This window comes from Pseudopodoces humilis, chromosome 2, assembly GCF_049639895.1.
Source record: "Pseudopodoces humilis isolate 2021_Gansu_Grassland_sample_001 chromosome 2, ASM4963989v1, whole genome shotgun sequence".
In the NCBI taxonomy this organism is placed as follows: Eukaryota; Metazoa; Chordata; class Aves; order Passeriformes; family Paridae; genus Pseudopodoces; species Pseudopodoces humilis.
In genome coordinates this window covers 92,810,992-92,829,969 of record NC_142201.1, presented here as the reverse complement: position 1 = coordinate 92,829,969, position 18,978 = coordinate 92,810,992, and the positions used below count along the sequence as shown (strand labels likewise).

At 41.1% G+C, this 18,978-nt stretch overlaps 1 protein-coding gene across 12 annotated transcripts in view; it reads right to left on the bottom strand.

The window, feature by feature from the left end:
- The window catches only part of ZBTB20 (zinc finger and BTB domain containing 20), a 460,332-nt gene that overhangs the window by 73,330 nt on the left and 368,024 nt on the right, over positions 1-18,978 (bottom strand). Inside the window, exons 1-3 of one of the 12 annotated variants that reach the window (XM_088051423.1) lie at positions 17,239-17,365; positions 16,370-16,533; positions 8,697-8,838 (exon numbers count right to left, since the gene is read on the bottom strand). The exons of 10 other annotated variants lie outside the window; for them this stretch is intronic. The gene's annotated coding sequence lies outside the window, so the exon portion shown is untranslated. Of the gene's footprint in view, positions 1-8,696; positions 8,839-16,369; positions 16,534-17,238; positions 17,366-18,978 lie in introns of those variants that run through there. One more of the 12 variants, XM_088051424.1, reaches the window with a different exon arrangement.

Below are 18,978 nucleotides of genomic sequence, written 5' to 3'. Positions count from 1 at the left end.
AAATCCTGATAATGTCAACAAGCTGCAAGAAAGTCTACAGGCTACAGCAGCCCTTCTTTGGTGGCCCTGGTATACTTGCTAAATTCATGTTTTCTCTTAGAAACATCAGTATGAACAACTACTGTTTCAGGTGGCAAAGAAAAGTTACCATGTCAGAGCACACACGTGTGGCACTCCTTCAAAATCTTCAAGAGGGAAAAAAAAAAGAAAAAAAAAAAAATTGGAGCAGAAATCCTCACAGATTCTCTCTCTGAAGAAATATGAACTCTCAATTTTTTCAGCCACTGGGTTCCAGCAGCTGCTGTTTGTTCCTTTCACCCAGAGAGAGAGAGATGAAGAATAAAAAGCTAAGAGACGGAGTTTTGTGAGTGAGGTAGTTTGAGTCAAAGAATTGGATTGAATGTAAATTGACGGGAGATGAAGAGGGGAGTTGGTATGGACACCTTATGCTGATAGCATGTTTATTTACCACAGTACAGGGCTGACTGTACAGGCAGCTGTCAGGGGAAGCACTCATTGATGGGACTGGGCTGGAGAATGGTTGAGGGCCTGATCCAAATTTACTAGGAAAAGCATTCCTAGTAAAATATAATGCAGCAGTAACCATTGTTATAATATTTATGATAGAGTTAGTGTAATTTGCTACTCAGATGTGCCAGTATTAAGAGATGAAAAAGGGGAAGTTCTTGCTACATGGACAGAACTGATGGGACTTTCAGGTTTGCCATTTTCCAGTGGCCAGAGAGGTAAATAACTCTGAGATATAGCTTGATTTCAGCCGTGGGATGGCAAAGGGAAAACCAAGTCATAGCTCTGTAGATACTCAGTTGCTCCACTGGTGGCCTCAGCCTTTCCTTTCTTCTCCGGATGGAATTTTTTATGACAGCTCTGAGCTTTGACTTCATTCTTAGTGGCTGAATTTGTGTCCAAATGCCTCTTTGCTGCCTTCTTAGACTAGGTGGGGGGGTATTGCCCTAGAGGATCATGCTGTTTGAGGAAAATAAACAGCTCTAAAAATTCATTACTTTCTTTAACCCCCACCTTCTCATTATCATTTTGCAATGATAAATACAAAGTGAAGATAAGCAGTGAAAACAGAAGATGTGAAATACCCATGACAAAATACAGCAGCATTAAAATGATACTTCATCTTCCTTAGAACCATAGTTAGCTGACATGATAGAAATCATAAAACTGAAGAGCAAAAGTATTTTCAGAAAAAAAAAAAAAAGTGATTTGACCACTTAAAAAGATTATTCATAGCCTGTATTTCACTGGAGAATCAAAGTCCCCAGGATTTGTTGGGATACATCCTGTGTGGCTTTCAGGATGGGTACCAACATCTTACTGTCAGCTGAGCTGCATTACGAGCCGTATGATGCCCTGTGGTCTAACAGCAGGATATGCAATGCAGACCAACCATTCCTAAATTTGGTGGGCATGATCTTCTCAGTGCAAACCTTAAAAACACCCACGGAATTACCCAAGACAAAGCTCAAGAGTATTTTCTTCCCTATAACTTTTTAAAGAGAGATGTGTCCTTAGAGGAAATGCTGGGATGAAAATATTTAAGTATTATTCAGTACGTTCCTGAAATTTTCCAGTGCGGCTCTTATTCAGGATTAAGTTCTACTTTATTGTGTTGTACCAACAAACAAACAACAAATCCAACCCCAAGGCATTTAGACTAAATCCACTGGATTTTTATTGCACTACTGCTTAAGTGGGAACAGACCTCAAACAAATGCTGCTACTCCTTTTCTGAAGGCAGAAGACCGTAGCACTTGAGCTCCGAAGCTTGACCATTAATTGTTTGTATTGCAGAGCCTATGACATACTTAAGTAGCTGAGCACAACAATAAACACAATAGCCAGTTCATTAAATCATTCTTTGTTAAGACTTTCCAAAGCTTTGGGCTTAAGCCTCTTAAAATTGAAATCATTATGCTATTTTTTTTTAAACAAATGAGCAAACATAACTCACATAAAAAGGGGAAAACACAACAGAGTCTTTGATGTATGCATCATCACTGTGATGTCTTACTGAGATTAAACTATATGTCTAACACCGTTAAGAGGTTTCAACAGCTCTTTCCAAGGAGAAGCTGAAATCAGGAAGGGCTATAAAGTGCTGCCGTTGCTGTCACCTCTCCTGCAACAGCTTTCCTTGGCCTGTCACATCCTGAGAGAGGCTATCAATAAACTTTGTAGAGTGGTGTTTGTGGTCCCTCTTGTGTCTGTAAGTTCCTGTCAAAACCCTGACTTGTTGACGCTCCCTGACAGGCTCTGAGGATGACTAGAAATGACAAAAGGTGGAAGCAGGAATGGAGGTTTGCCTGCCTTGGGCAAGTTTGTTCTTTTAACACCATGTACTAATAATTCCGGCTTAGAAGAACAGCCAAACTATTCACAGCCATGAGGTATTAGGCAGGCATTTTACACAAGGCTATTTAGATATGGATAAAATACCTTAATAAAATGCTACTGTGATGAGTGCACCAAGTTATGCTTCTTTTAAAATAAAATCATAAACCTTACCCTTTCTTTTGCTACACAGCTCTGGCTGCCTACAGCTTGCTTCTTCTCTCTGTGCCAACAGAGCAGCCACACTGAAAAAGAACTCCGTTTCTCTTTCTCCATAAAACAATCCTGAACCTTTACTCACATCATATGCCAGGGGCAGAATCTCTGCCTTTCCCATCCTGTAACCACTGTTAGTATGTGAAATCACACAGTATTTGCATAAGAACATATTCTAAGGAAAGCAGAAGAGATATGCAGAGCTAAGCAAAGACTTAAAAGAAGAAATTACCATCTTTTATCTTATTTTGTTATGATTATGACCTTTGTTATTAGGACCACATTGGACTAAAGGCCAGCCTCTGATGGGTGCTGAGTGCTCCCTGGTTTTGATGGGTTACTTAAAGCTGCTGGGGCCCAGTTTCCTTTCCACAGGTATCCCTAAGCAGCTTAGGCCTGGGGAGTGTTGCTTACTAGCTTGAGAAGTGACATGTTCCTCTCTGGGAACAATAAATACAAACAATAAGGGGTGTGTTGAACATCCTACTCTATCAGACCATTTAATTGCTTTTTCACATTTTTCATTATTTCTTACAATTGTTGCTAATATAAATTTCAAGAGCTTACCCAGATATGGAAGTTACAGAATTGTAGCCAAGGATTCTTTCTCTACGAAATACCAGCCTCCAAGGCAGTTCTTCCTGACAAGAGGAGGGTGAAGAAAAAAGGTGGGAGGGGGAGAAGGAGGCAAAGCCTGGCTTCTTTTTTCCCACGTAAGGTGCCTCAGCCTGAGCATAGGGCTGCAAACTACCCACCTAGGACAGTTGTGGCCTCAGATCTAAGACTAGGTTCTACTTTCTGTGCAGACACAAAGCACTTACAGCTTTAAAATACATGTATAAATGAATTGAGAGTTAAAAACTACTAGAGAATACTCCACGGGATTATCTGTACTATCAAGACAGGAAAACTTTGCAGATGCTACTGTCTCTCTAGAGGAATAAATGCTTGCATTTTAATATTCTCAGCAGCTGGTTCCTGTTGAATGCCATCAGGATGATTCAGCCACCCACCAGGAACACCAGTAGCAAGTGCACACACAGACAAATCTGCAAAACTTTCTGCTCCTGATGCCACCGTTGTTACTTTGGCAGAGTCTGATCTGTATTAGCTATTCTTCATTACTACCAGTAGCAGGTTTAACTTCACTCCAGGATGGTGAAAGAAAAACAACTGGTCCCTGGGGCTGCCCTAATCAATCCAACTGTCTGCTTCCTATCAGTAGTGCTTCCCACAATCCACATCATTAGCAGCTTACTCTGTGGTTACCTCACTCACTTTCAGCCTCACCACAAGTAACATATGCCCTGCGAGCTCAGAGTGATGATGGCCCAGGCAGCCTGATGTCCTTCCCCCTACCGTGGTCACCCTCTGATGACAGGGACATCACCTTATAATATGTTTGGTTTCTGCATGAGACTCAGCTGCGATAGATTACTTCCCCACTCCAGCTGATGAACAATTTATGTCTAAAAATACAAGGTCTGCTATCTCTCCCCATTTAAAAAAAAATCAACCTCAGTGACGTTCTGTCTGTGGTCTGTGGACCACTTCCAGGTGTTTTATGGAGGTGCATCTGTCTAGCAGCAATAATGAGGCATTTACTTTTCCTCAAGCGGCAATGCTTCCTGACAGTTGTTGACTGGGTCAAATCACTCAAGGCTTCCTCTAATCCTACTGGGACAAATTTCTGCCTCACTTTTGTCTAGCTCTTCTTGGAAGCAGAGAAAACTGTGATGCCAATCTGCAGAACCCTACCTGGAGAGTCAAAACACTAGAGAAGACAGAACTAAACAGCACAGTCACTCCTGCAGACTTGTGGACCCATGACTATAGATCCTGCAGTAGGGAAGGAGTCTTTCAGTGGTAATTCATGTAATGACTGACAGCCAGAGACCAAAAACAAACAGCCCAAATGCAAAATGGTGGGAATGTAACAGAACAGCTGCATCCATCTGGTCAATAACACCCGCTTAAGCTTTCTTCCTTAATATGACTGCCATTTCACTCGGCTTCATAGGAGAGATGCTACAGGTGGACAACAATGCCGTATCAACATCTATTCTAAAATTATGGGGTTTAATTCCATCATTACAGAGCATCCTAATTTCAGCATTACTTAATGTTTTGGAAAAAAAAACATGCTTTCAACATGGAGATAAATGTTAGTACTGACCAAATTGGTGATGTTTGCTTTTCAATAGGAACAACCTCAAATACTGGTGCCATACGTACAGATAACTCCTCAAGTTGTCTGTTAGAAAAATGTCAGAAATTCAGGTTTATCGCCTGTGCCAAGTTGTCCTGATGTGGAAAACAAGCCAAAACAGCTAAGTCAGAAATTGTGCATTGGGTAAATGACAGAAACCTTATGAACACAAGTGTTCTCGTGTCAGATGCCTGATGTACCCATACAGCTTGTGACACCTACTCCTGACTGCAGTGATATTCATCCTGGTTAGAAGGGATGCTATCATATTCGTTATTTGCTTTACAAGGAGTATCTTCAAGAATTTGTATCATTTCCAGAATCCAGAGTTGTCCCTACCATGATCTCAACTTAAATCAGTGAAGTTATGGAACCACCACTGGCTCTCTCTAATGAGTGAACAGTTAAAGTGCCATTCAGAGTCAGCCAGGAGTGTGCATGAATATGGAAAGGAGAGACAGGAGGGCAGCAGAAACTTAGAGAATAATCTTTCATGCCAGATTAAAAACAAACAAAAAAAATTAATGAAAAATTTAACTGCATGCCCAGTTTCCTGGTATTTCATCTCATGTAAAAAACAAGAATTAAAATTCACTGAAAGCAAAATCACTGAAAAATGGGGATTCAATTTAATGATAAAAACCAGTGTTTTGCTTTTTTTTCTCCTTTGAGAAAATAATGAGAGGAAGGAAAAAGAGAACATTTGAATTTCTTTTACTTTTTTTTTTTTCCCAATCAATATCGAGGTTTTTTTGACCAATTCTTCCAGTAAGCTATCTCACTGGATGCGATGTGGCAACACAGATCTGTAACCGATTGTGGTTTCAGAGCTGAGAATGCACTGGATTGTCTTCTCTGTTATTTCAGCCCCAAAATATATTTTAAATAGCCTTAAAGAGAATGAAAATTCTTCTCATACCAGTGACAGGGAGAAATGGCTTTAGAAAGGACTTTTGTGTTTCTAACAGTTTTTGGTTTTTTGTCCTTTGGAATATTTTTTCTTTGCTTGCATAGATGCAACAGGATAGCCTTTTTAAAAAAGAATTTGGAATACGACACTCAGTAATCCATCCATCAACAAGAATATCCAGATATGTGTTTCTTGCAAGCAGTGAGTGTCATGGTGTTTCCTTCCATGCACTTTGTTCACATCGGAAACTAGTCAGCTACACAAAACCAGTTTGGCTTTTATTTTTTTTTAATCTTTTAAAAAGCATGTTATTGTCCTAAAAGTGAGTCTGAATGATATAGACTGGCCTCATTTCAGTGCTTCACCTGCAATGGCAACTTTGAAGTTATTATTTCTCTTACTTTATTTTGCCAGATTGGTTAGGACCAGTTTTGTATTTTTACAAGCAAAACAATGACCTTCAGAAAAATCTTTTTTCTTTCTTAACAAAAACTAACCAGATTTTCATCCTGGCCAGAGGATTTTATGAAGTTTTAAGACGAAAACAATAATATCTTCCAAGCATGAAATCCTCATTACACTCACACTCAATAATGAGCATTATCAGAGATATTTCACAGGTAAAGTAGGAAATGAGAGAAATGCTACAATATTTGAAGATGCAAGAATTCTTCATACTGAACTGTGTGAAATCCAGAGGCAGCCCTTCCAACTGAACTTAATTCTTATGTAAGCATTTCACAGGCCATGCTGATGCCATCTTCTCAGCTGCCCCTGAGACAGGAAACCAGCAGCTGGTTTTAGAGTTGGTTGGAGTAATTTGAAGCCAGGGGCTAAGTGACCTGTTCCAGGCTGCATCATGAGTGGGCAGTGGGTGAGGAACGAGTCCATGTCCTGATGTCTCAGCCACCAGAGCAAAGAGAGGTGTTGCTCCAGAGACGGCTGGAAGAGAAACAACTGGAGAAAGCTAACAGTACACTTACCGTAATAAAGTTTTACCCTATTCTTTGTTCCTTTGTTGGTAGGGAAAAAAAAAAAAAAAAGAAAAAAGAAAAAAGCAAAAAAAAAAGCAAAAGCTATGTGTGTCAGAAGAGCTTTCTCTCGCCTAATTAGGCCCCCCTTTCGTTATGCCCTGAACACTGGAGTTTTAATCCTGAGCACAGAGAGGCCTTGGGCAGAAAATTTGGCCAGTCTTTTTCACAAAGTTTGAATGTGTTCAGACCTTTCAAAACTGTACCAACCCCTCTCTAACCTTCAGATTAAGTAGTGCATTTTCAATGCCATAATGAGGTAAGCCCGCTGGCCTCTGGTGAGATGGGAAAGTACCCGCTGCTTGAGAAGCCCTAATCCAAGGTGAATTATTGCTACTTTTTGTTACATTCTTAACATACTCTGATATTTCACCTTTTTTTTTTTACTTTATTGACCACTGTAGACTAAATTTGTTTCTTTTTCCTTTCTTTAATAGTTTTACAATGTTTCTCTTTTCACATTAATTTCTGTGTCTATTCTCAAGACCTTTTCTCTTTTGTTCCCATCTCTTTCCCTCTTTATAACTAGATCTTTGACTTCAGCCACATATTTCTTTCATTTCTGCCTTATAAATTCAAGTAGAAAAAGAAACCCACTCTCTTTGCATACTGTTTCTCTTCTCTATTCAACCATCTCTTCTGCCACCAGTAACTCCTCACCTCTCGCTTCAAATTCCGTTATTCACCTCCTCATTCCCTCTAACTTTATTCTGGGTGTCAAAAATTTACCACCAGTTAACCAGACCAGCGAAGTTTATTAATACCAAGCATGGGGAGAAGATTTCTGACAGTAGAGGGCTCCTTAATACATCAGACAAAGGCATAGCTGAGGTTAAGTCAAATTTAGACTCAAAACAAGTAGAGCAAACTTTAAAATCTTCAGAATGATTGTCTTAAATATGTGGTCTTTCCTGATAACCACATATTCTGATGACTTAAAGGCTTTAGGATTATCTCTTTTCCTGAAAGATATATTCTAGTTCAGCAGAACGAAAGTGCTTTCAGAAATTCAGTAGGCTTTATCTCGTAAAAGTAAGTAGTTAGGACTATTGGAAATGCCTTTTCTGCTTGACCATCTTCAGAGTTCAAAAGGCCATCAGTGTTCAGTCTGTCTCAGACTTTTCCTGGCAGTGCCCCTGGTGTTCCACCTGCCAGCAGACACTGGAGAGTTTGGGATGATTCTTTCACTCTTCATCTACAAGACTATAGCTCCCTGTTTGCAGGGGTTACCCTTTCTCAAGCCTGGGCTTCACAGCTCCTTTAAAAATGGTGACTATGAGGATTCTAAATGGATGTAATTCCCTGAGCACCCATCTGTACACTGACAGAAAAACTGAGCCACTTCTACTTTTCAAAAGCCTTTTCTCATTTTACAGCTCCAGTCCCTGCCCCAGCTCCTGCTCAGGACTTTTCCAGACTGCCTCCGTACAGCTGCCTAGTTCTCCTTGGCTCACTGAGGTCCCCAGAAGCATCACTAAGAGACCAAGATTAATACATTTCTCCAACCACATGTTCAAAGGACTGTAGCAGCCACAGAGCTGTTAGGCCCAAGATACATAAAGTTATCAATGACTCAATTTACATTACATTACCATTTGGATATTTATGTTCTTAAATCATATCTATGAGAATATACAGTCGTGTCAAAACTGAAGTACAACTGACAGATATGGAACCAATCAGCATCGAATACATGGATTTTTCAAGGTCTGTTTAAATTCAGTCTAAACTGTGGGTTTATGGCATTGCAAAAATTTACTGAAAAAACACGAGTTAATATTTGTCCAGTTCTTTCACATGAGAAGCACTGTTACTGTTGTCAAAAAGTCTACTGTGGGCTTAAGTAGCTGTGAGAATGCAAAACAGTTTAAAATTTGAATAGCTTTCGTAACTAATAGCAAGTAGGCAATATAACAGATGGCGACTCACATGAAAGATAAACCACATCTTAATAACAATAACTTACATTCAGAGGGGTAGTGTTTCCTAGTGCTTAGAGCATGAGACTGAGAACCAGGATTCTCAAGTTGTTCTCTTGGCTCTGCTATTGATTTGCTGTGTGCATTTAGAAAAGTCGCTCAAACATTTCTGTGCCTCAGTTTCCTCATCTGCAAAATAGAGATAGTTCTTACAAATATCACCAGACCACTGAGGGGAAGAGACCCAAGCTGTCAAATTTTATAAGCATTTTAGACAAATGAAGGTATGGAAGAGAGGTGTTGTTTGTTGTCATTGCTGAGTCAGTCATTGATCAAATTGCAAAGTTGTTACTTTGAGCTGAGCTAATACAGCCATCCTAAGAGTGGGAGGTGGCAGCTGCTTAACGGTGCTCCAAACCCTTATGGTGTGGTTCAGGTCTGGAAATGAATAGTGCCCTGCACAACTGACACTTCAGAGGGAATTCAAGGAGGCCAAATACTATTGCCTTCATTGAAATTTAGCCAGGACATTATGCAATCTTTAGCAGCAGTCTGAATCTCTATTTTTACATCTCTGATAAAAAGGAGCACCTAGAGCTCTCCAGGCTTCTGTCATCATTAGTTGGCACATTACTTCATTTTGATCAGAAAGAAGATTGCTTCTCACTCTCTGACTTTGTTTGGTGCACTTATACAGAATTTCACAAAGGTTCTCCAAAGCAAGCACGAGAAAACTCCTACGGTGTCTGACATGAGCATAATACAAAATGAATAGGCTGAAAAATCGATGTTCCCCTTAACTTTCTACTACATATGTTCTTTTGATGTTGTTGTTGTTATTTTTGTTGTTTATGAGGAATGGAAGTTTTAACTGTATGAGCAGTAGAGACTACTTAGGGTCCATTATTGCCATTCTTGTCAGACAGAGATAACTTTGCTGCAAAATTAATGAAAATAGAAGTTAAAGAATTGGATCAGGATGTTAAAAATGATTACAGAGAGGAAGGCTCCTTGTAGGGTACACCCTGGTGCTTCAGCAGTGTGCATGCAATGGCACAAAATAAAGCTTGAACCCAACTTGATGGCTTTTTTCATTTGCTGGGATGTCTCCCTCATCCACTCTGCTTAGCAGTCTCCAGCTGTACAAGGTTATTGTGGCACTGATAACTTTCCGTGGCTTCTGAAAATTTGGAGATATGTTTCAACAAGAAAAAAAAAAAGATTATCTACCTATATATCTATCTATCTAGAACACTTGATCTCACTGAAGAAGACTGTGGCATCTTCGTTACAAAGAGATTTCACTGGTATTTCCTGATTCTCCAGCCAAATAAATTATCACTAAAGCCTTTTCTCTGGGAGGATGGAACAAAAATTATTTCTCACGCTGGCTTGATAGGATATGTAGTTGAGATTAACAGGTCAAAGAGTTTTAGGAGCCCTATTCTGAAGACTGACTAAAGAATATTCTATGTAACTAACTTAACTGCTCTCCAGATGGTCAAAACTGAAAAGGCCATCTGAGCAAAAATCAAGTTTTGGAAAGTGCCATGAGAAATTTTAGCCAGAGGATGTGGATTCTGCTTTTGCTGGCTTCAGTGGGAACAGACTCACTCTAAATATTAATTTTTTTTTGTTTGTTTTAAACCCTTAATTTCTTACAAAGAAATGTCTGGAAATTCCATGTTGTTGTTTTCAAAAGTGATGAGCTCAAATCACAAAATCTGGATCTGGATGCTTAGCAGTGCCAGAAGTTCAGGAGAGTTTGGACCAAGAAGGCTGGCTCAGGCAAGTGTTGAGTGTTTTCCCAGGATTTTTTGAAGGCCAAGACAAGGGTTTCAAAGAGGAGAGAGGCATGTGCAACATGGCAGAGTTACAAAAAAACATCGCTTGGAATTTCCTGGGTTTTGCGAGATTAAAATTGTAAGTCTAATTAGTTTAAGGAAATTAGCTCTTTATAATTTTCATTTTGTATTGAAGAAGTAAGAAAAATTAAAAATAGAATGAGAATGGAAAAATTAATGGGTTTCAGTAATTAGTTAATCAGAAAATGCTCCTGTCTTAGTGTGGCTGCCCAACACATTAAAAAAGAAAAAAGAAAAAAAGTAACCATGACTTTCCTCATACTTTCCAAAACAATATAAGCTTCACCTCTGAGCTTGGAACAACTACTTGACATTTCAACTCAGCTCATTTTTTAGCGGTAAGCCACTGAAATTGGTGTTTAGGTTGAAATACCATCTCACCATAACATTAGTACAGACATAGAATAAATACGTATATCCTGGCAAAAATAAACCAGAATTTGTTGCTCCTACTGGCCACATCACATTTACATGACTTGCATGCACTAATGAAATGTTAAATGGAAGGGAAACCTCTTCTGAGAGCAGACCTTTTCACCAAGTGGTGAACTGGGGATCTCTGACATCTGAAAGCAGCAGGACAACTTACTACGCTGTAGGAAAACACATTTCTCTTGACAGTGGTGATCCAGTCTGAGGCCTCACAAGCCACACACTGGTGCACTAAAGAGACATGTGTTAGACAAGCTGTTTTGTCCCTTGGCTATCACCCTCCCGAGCACTGAACAGATCTGGATTGGGCTGGCTTAGAAAAAAAGTCAGATGAAAGCAGTGAAGTTAAGCCAAGTCAAAACACAACTTTGGTGCAATTCCACCAAATCCAAGTTATGCTAACAAAACTTCAGCAGCAGCGAGCCTGTCCTTCTCTGCCCAGCCCAGAGCACTACTCTCAGGCATTAGCTGCAGCACTTGGCTTTCAGCTCTCTGCACCTCTTTGCTATATTTATTTTCTGAGGCAGCTAAATACGTCTTTTATAATTATTTGAGCTTATAACATCTTCGAAATTAAAGAATCTACTCTGCGGAGATGATGTTGAAGAAATCTGAAGAGCATGTTGTTTTGTTTTTTCCTACAAATAAAGATGCTGAGCAACAATCCACTGAAATGGCCAAAAACTTGAAAGGAGCCTTTTAATTCCCACTTGCATTGCTCTCAAACTTCAGCTTTATCGTGGAGCTGTTTCCTGATTGTCAAGTCAACTAAATTCATGGGCGGCTACCAGAATGAGCTGACAAATAAATACAATACCCACAGCTAGGACTGCTCAGAGCACTGGAACACGCGTAGAGTACCAGGGAACATCATGTACCGTGCACGCAGAGCACACAGTTCTTAAACATTTGCAACACTTACTCCAAAACCAGATTTCTTCCAACAAAGTCTGTAATTGCTTCCTCAGGAGCATGAACACGTCTATGCATGAAACGTTAAAGTAAAGCTGGTTTTAAGTTGGTCAAGGAAGAGAGAAAAGGAAAGAAACCTGAAAAAGTCTCTGGTCAAAGAGTCTCTTACTCCTCATTGCGACAACTGGCAAAAACTAAATAAAAAGAAATGGTGTGCTGTTGAGAGCAAGGTAGACACTGGTATTTATCTGGAGGAACTGGAGGCATATCCAAATGAAGTTTCAGACTGCAGGAGTCATCTCAACTCAGCTCTAGCACCTCCACTAAAGCAAGAGCACCCTGCAGGCTCCAGAGGGATGCTGTGCTGTGCAAGCATACACTCTGGGGTTTCTGGTTTCTGACACTGATTCATGACCACCCTAAATCCTGATCTTCTAGCTCTGTTTTTCATTACCTTTTCTCAGGAAAACCTGCACTGATTTCAGTGGGAAGGTGTCTTAGATGAGAAGTAAGAAACATCACCAAACTAGCAGGACAACCTCAATTTAAACACCTCCAGTACAGCTGAAATGCAGTTGTTTCTGGATTCTTAACAAAAAAACCTCTGGTCCGTATTTGCCTCACTTACAAGATTGCTTTTGTACACTGGCCTAAGTATACACTGGAGAGGAAAGGCTAAAACTTACAGTTCTTCAGCTGTGTTAATAGGAATATCAGCCCAAAATGTGTATAAATCACACACCAAAATCCATCCATACTTTCCCCCGGAGCGTGGCCATCGGCCCGCACAGAGTCACTGCTGAACAGCACAACTGGGTAGAAGGACTGGCTGGTCAAAGCACCTACCTCTGAAAGTATCAGTAACTCCTTTGTGTCTCTACAGTGCAAACAGGATTTTGGCTTTGCTGATCTTACCAAATTCGGACAAATAAAGCATCGAGCTCCATAAAAATACAGTAATAATTACAGAGGGAGCAAAGTTGTGTAAAAAGCTCATTTACTGGTTTGCTTAATAAAGTATATTGCGATTCAGGTTGCAAAAAACTGAAGCAAAGGAACAAAAACCTCAACACTTGAAATCCCTCTGATAAAACTTAAATCTCCTCCCTTCAAAACATCTCATTTTGGAGGGTTTGAAGGATTTTCCTTCCTCCCTACCTTTAAAAATCAATTCTTAACAATTCTCAACAGAAATCCTTAGTTCACAAAGAGAAATTAAAACATTGCATAGGAAAGTATCAAAACAAAACATTACCTCTTTTGGAAAGACAGACCTTTGTCCTTGCAACGATTTAGTAAATTTGATTTCAATTCAGTGTTTCTGTTGATGTGACTTAGCATTTTCAGAGAGAAAAGTTTTGCAGCGGCGTTTGTCTAAATAATGTAATACTAAAGACAGCACAAACAGGGAAAAAATATCATCTCCCTTAACTAAAATGTGACTCAGTATCAGAAATGCTGCTGCCATAAGGCTACTTTGCTACACACCTCCAATTGTTAGCTGCTGTCTGGCTCCCCCCATCCTATTATTAGGCACCGGAGTTCTGGTGCAGGAAACTTTTATGGGCGGCGTACACAAAGCGTGTCTAATTTCTAACTCGCACTTCATCCACTCTTCCTTCAGCACAACGTTTCATTTTCTTACAGCCTTAAGTGCCCCCATTTGCTCACCTAAATGCAGAAAAGCCCAGCATAGGGATTGCTGCCTGACAGCTTTTCAAACCTGGTGTGGAGAAGGTGCCCAAATGAAATAAACATATAAACAGAGGGAAGTTTATGAAAGTGAAAGGAACGGCGCGGAGCGGCAGGAGCGGCAGCAGGCAGCTCTGTACTCCTGCTCAGACTGACACAGGTGTATCCCAACTTCACCTACTCAGGCAGGAGAGACAGGGAGACACGTACCGGTATATATGGACACACGGAGAAGTGCCAGGAAGGGCACAGGAAGAAGCAGAAGAGAGAAATAAAGCCGAAAGGTGTTATTTATTTTTACAACTCGACAATGAACTTCAATTTTGGCAGAGGATTAAAAACAGCCCCGGGAAATGATTAAGTTTTTTTTCTTTTTTCTTTTCTATAAAGCTTCAGCACAAAAAAATAGATTATAAAGGGGATACGCTCACACGGGCACACATAAAATAGGGGGGAACTAAGGAGAAGGAAATGAAAGGAAAAGAAAACAAACAGCCTCCTAACAGGCCCATACTGCTAACGGGAGTCCAAATAAAGAGTCATATGATATCTGATAGTGCAGGACACGTCGCCAGGAGCTGGAGCGGATTGCCTGCAGGAAGAAAGAGCCAGTGTGTTACTGCTCAAAGAGCTTTTCTTTCCCCCTTTTTAAATTTTTTTTTCCCCTCTCTCTCTTTTCTCCTGTACTGTGAATGTGTTACTCTCAGGTCAGGTCCACAGAGTCCCCAAAAGACAGCTATCGTCTTTCTCCCTACTTCTGGATGCATTGACAGCCCCTGGAAGATGCCTTCTACTTGAGATTGAGGGGGCTAAATCTAGGTTTCATCTCTACTCTGATGTCTCTCTTATATCATCATCTCCACGGTTGCAGTACAAAATTCTCACAAAAAACATCTTAGATTTAAAAACATAAAGAAGGGACAGAGAGGTCAGACTGGGGGAGAACACAAAATATTCAGGCAGAAAGAAAATGAGACTGCTTATCCTAAAACTTCAAAGGCCAACTCCCCTTTCTGCTCTCTTTTGCTTACTTTTCCTGTGATTTTTTTTTTCTTCTTTTTCAGAGAGAGCAAGAGAAGAAAGTCACAGAAAATACTGAGACCATGAAAAACATCAGGAATTGGGAAAACCCTCTGGAGGAATGAGGAAAGCAAGGATTTTAGGTGAAAGAAAGACTTTTTTTTTTGCAAATTTGCCAGAAGTTTTTCTATTTGTTATGGTGGTCCATCCCTCTCAGTCAAGGATTCCACATTATACTGGGGAGCCTGCTAAGTACTTTTAGCTTGGCACTACTCTTGCTGTTGCCCATGGAAAGACAGAACACCTGGGTTACCTGCAGCAAAGGAACCTGTACTCAGAGCGGGAGACTTAAGCCCGTGATGATTCCCCAACTTCTGCTGGGAGAGCTGTGCCCACCACAACTTTGGAGAGGGAAGAGTCCCAGCTAATGAAGCTGTGGAAGTGAAAGCCCCCAGTCTAGATTCTGGTATGAAAACAAAACTGTGTTTTACCTGGTGGTTTCACTTGTCACGGGCAGTTTCCCTGCACTTCTGCAAGGGACAGGCTGTATGCTGCAGGATGTTTTGCCACTGTAGGGTACTGGGATTTCTAAAGCGGTGCAAGCAGAGCCCAAGGATGGATTTTTTTCTCCCCCTCATCATATGAGATGTAGATGGACTAATTCCCCATGTACATTTACACAATGCATAGGTGTTGCTTAAAAACTGTTAGAGCACATATGCGATAGCTACGAAGCTGTAAGAGACAACCTCTTCTGAGCAAAGCCTGCAGCATGAAAATAAAAATCAAGGTATTGTAGTAGTGGTGCAGCCAGAAACAGTCATCATAACTCTGCAATAATTTGATCTAGTTTTGTGTATTGTCTGCTGCTGATTTTTAGGGGGGATATAACATACAGTTTCCTCTTGTTTTCTGTACCTCTGCTATACGATGCTGTTCTTAGATTGGCAATTTGTCAAAGCCAGGAAAATACAGAACAATATAGGAAGGAAGGCAGAATTTGGATAAAGAATGCACTTCCTTAAACTACTGAATTTGCAACAGTATATATTCTCAAACATCCTAACCCCTGCACAGGAGATGCTGTAGAGAAGATACCCTGTGGTGTTATACATTATATGCAATAAAATTCAAATCAAACATCTCTTTAAATGTGATGCACTATTCCGTTCTATATTACATGTGCCTTTTTCACGTACAAATAGACAAAGAGTGTATCTATAAGAAACACATTCAGAAGAACAAAAAATCTACAGTGCAAGAAAGTCTATCCTGAAACCCTCAGTCTGGGGCTTGACTGAAGAGCTAAACTCAGAAGGTGAAATGGAGCCATTTAAAAGAAGGTCCCACCGAACAGGAGAAACAAGCAAACAAACAAATAAACAAAAAAAAAATCCCTGAGCTCCGACTAATCATTTGAGCTGCCAATGAGAGGTGACTTTTAGACAGATGGTCAGGGAAAAGCTGGGTCCGTGGACACAGACGTTAGTGCCCCATCTGTATTTTAGGATCCTAGCTTCAACAAGCCATTACCAACTTTTTTTCTAAGTGACAGAAAGTGAAAGATTTCTGTTCCCACTAATTTGCTTCTTTCTTACCGAAACCACCCCACTTCCCTCTTTTTTTTTTTTCCCCCCGGTAAAAATTTGTTGGTTGATTTTTTAAATAAACAGAAACTGTTTGCAGCATAACTTTTATGCCAAAAAAAAAAAAAAAGAAAAAGCTAGGTAAGTTGGCAAAACAGCAATTGGAATTTAAAGACAGAGTTAAAAAAAAAAGGGAGGAAAAGAACGACATACCAAACTCACTTCTTCTTGTCCCCCTTCCATTCCTGTTCTTATTAATTCCAAATTATAATTTGGAGGTAAGGGAACTGCATTTCCTTTCAATCTATTTTGTTGCTGCCACACATTCTGTGCTTTGCTTCTCTCTCTTTCTTTTTAGGAGGGGGAAAAAAAAATCCCTAATAAAAATAGAAAAACATATCTCAGGCGTTAAGCTCGCTCTCCCCCTTCCTTTGTAAAGAACTCTTTGTTCTCTAGTGAAAATGCTGAAAAAAATCCCCGGGCTCCCTGAAACAAGTGCAAAACACTTAGAGGCTTTTGGGCTGGCGAGGAGCCAGAAACCCTCCCGCTGTCTGGTTAGGAAGAGAGGAAAGAGAGAGAGAGGAGAGAGAGGGAAAAAATTGGAGCTTCCTTTAATAGACATAGGAAGCAGGTCTTTTTTTTTTTTTTTTTTTTTTTTCCCCGTTTTTCCCTTTTTTTCAAAACTGGCGGTCAAGCGTTAAGTAACTCCCTGTCTAAATCCACCTGCTGGAAATGAACTTGGGTAACCCCCCCCAGGGGTGCACAAAGAGGAGACACAGTAACACACTCCCGGCTCTTCTCCCAGCCGCCCCCTCCCCGCTGCCCTGCTTCCATTCTCCCTGCTCCCAGCACACAAATGCCCACAGCTCGCACTCCCCCTGCCACCACCGAGCAACGAACCAAAATAAACGCTCGCTCCATCTACTTAAAGAGCAGAGACGGCTGGAAGGGGGGGGGGGGGGGGGGAAGGGAAGAAAAAAAACCAAAAAACAAACAACCAAAAAAAAAAAAAAAGGGGGGGGGGAAAGCGCTCTTTTCCATCTCGGTTGCGACAGTGATAAGGGGTAGGGAACATCTCATACCTGGTGTGAATGCTAATCAGCCAGGAGTTCTCCTTTTTTCCCAAGACAGGGAACTGTTTCCTTCCAAATTTATTAGAACCTCCTCCACTGCCTCTTTGAAAAACCTTCTTTGTCACCCTCTTCCCAAGTCCTGATACTTCTTTAAAAAAAAAAAAAAATGGCTTCGGAGCTCCTTCTATTCTTGATATTGATTCTCTCTCTCTCTCTCTCTCTTTCTCCCTCTCTCTTTCTCTCCCCCCCACCCCTCCTCCTTTCTCCTGTCTCTGTCTCTTCTGAGTGGTCTATTGATAAGTCCCTAGAGGCACTGGGTCAGCCTGCCCGTAGGAAACCAGACACAATGCACAAATCTCCGAGTGCCATTCTGCCATCAGCAAGCAGACCACGTTTAGGAGAGAGGAAAAAAAACACACACACACACACACAGTAGAGCAAAAGACAGAGAGAGAGAGAGAGAGAGAGAGAGAGAGAGAGAGAGAGAGAGAGAGAGGGAGAGAGAGGGAGAGTGTGAGAAAAAGACTGATTGGAACAGGAGGGAGGGAGGGAGGGAGCGAGAGAGCGAGGGAGAGAGAGCGACACTGCCAGTCAGGTTAATCATCCCTACTTTAATTAGCTGTTCGGCTTAGACATAAAACAATTGAATTTGAATGATCTGTCAGTGGGCTCGGCTGAACCAAAGGGGAAATGCGAATATTACAAAAAAGACTGTTGGTGTATTCAGATAAGCTCGCAGGGAAAATCCTCAAAGGATAACTATTAAAACTTACCACCAAACAAAAAGTAAGATTCAAATGGCATAATACAGAGGCCATGTCCAAAAAGCTGGGAGATCCCTTCCCTCTCCTTTTTACACATCGCTGCAATTTTTGCCGAAATAAACACCTGCACCTTCCCGCAGTCTTCAAAGACTACCTGTCCTGCGGGTTGGGGAAGGGAGTGCAGGTTTGCCTGTTACCTTGGCTCTCATAAAGCAAGACCATGCTGCCCTTCAGTCGAATTTTCCTGATGGATCAGTGGAATGTTATGATTCTGGAACTACACAAGCTCCGGGAGCACATCCTTGCCATGCATGTCTGCACAAACACAGACAAATCGAGCACCGACAGGGTACAGACGGAGATGTTGCGAAAAGGCAGTGCTGGCTAGTGGGGTAAGACAAGTCTCAGGCACCAAGGAGGTGGAGAAATTATCCCCCTGAATAGGTGGCAAAGTAATCTATTTCTTCTACCCTGGGCTGCAAAATGAAGTACCGTTCAAATGGATGGTTCCTGGTGATACCCAGTGCAGTGGCAGCGCTCCGTAGCAGGCAAGGCAGAGATTTATGACACTTGTGCGAAGTCTGCTTCTAAAAAGGTGTGGCCCAGTCTGCCTCTCCCCCTGAGAAGGAAGCAGCAGATCACACCCTGCTCTGAGAGGGAGCTGTCAGCATGTTCAGCCCCTGGACATCACACCCCTGCCCTGCCAGAAGTTTCCCTTGTCAGGTGCAAGGGACCTGCTTTGGGTTTCAAGACACTGAATGTCTCCTCATCAGGGGCTCAGATGTTCCCTCCTGAGCAAACAGCACCAAGGGAGGTGTCTGAATTTATTGCACAAGGCAGGTATAGTCTCTGTGTTTTAATACATTTTCTGTATTTTGTACAGCGCTGCAGCTACAACAGCAAATCCATAATTCCTGATCAGCTCCGTGAACATCTGCTGTATATAAACTTTTAAATGGGCATGACTAACCTGCCAGTGCCACTC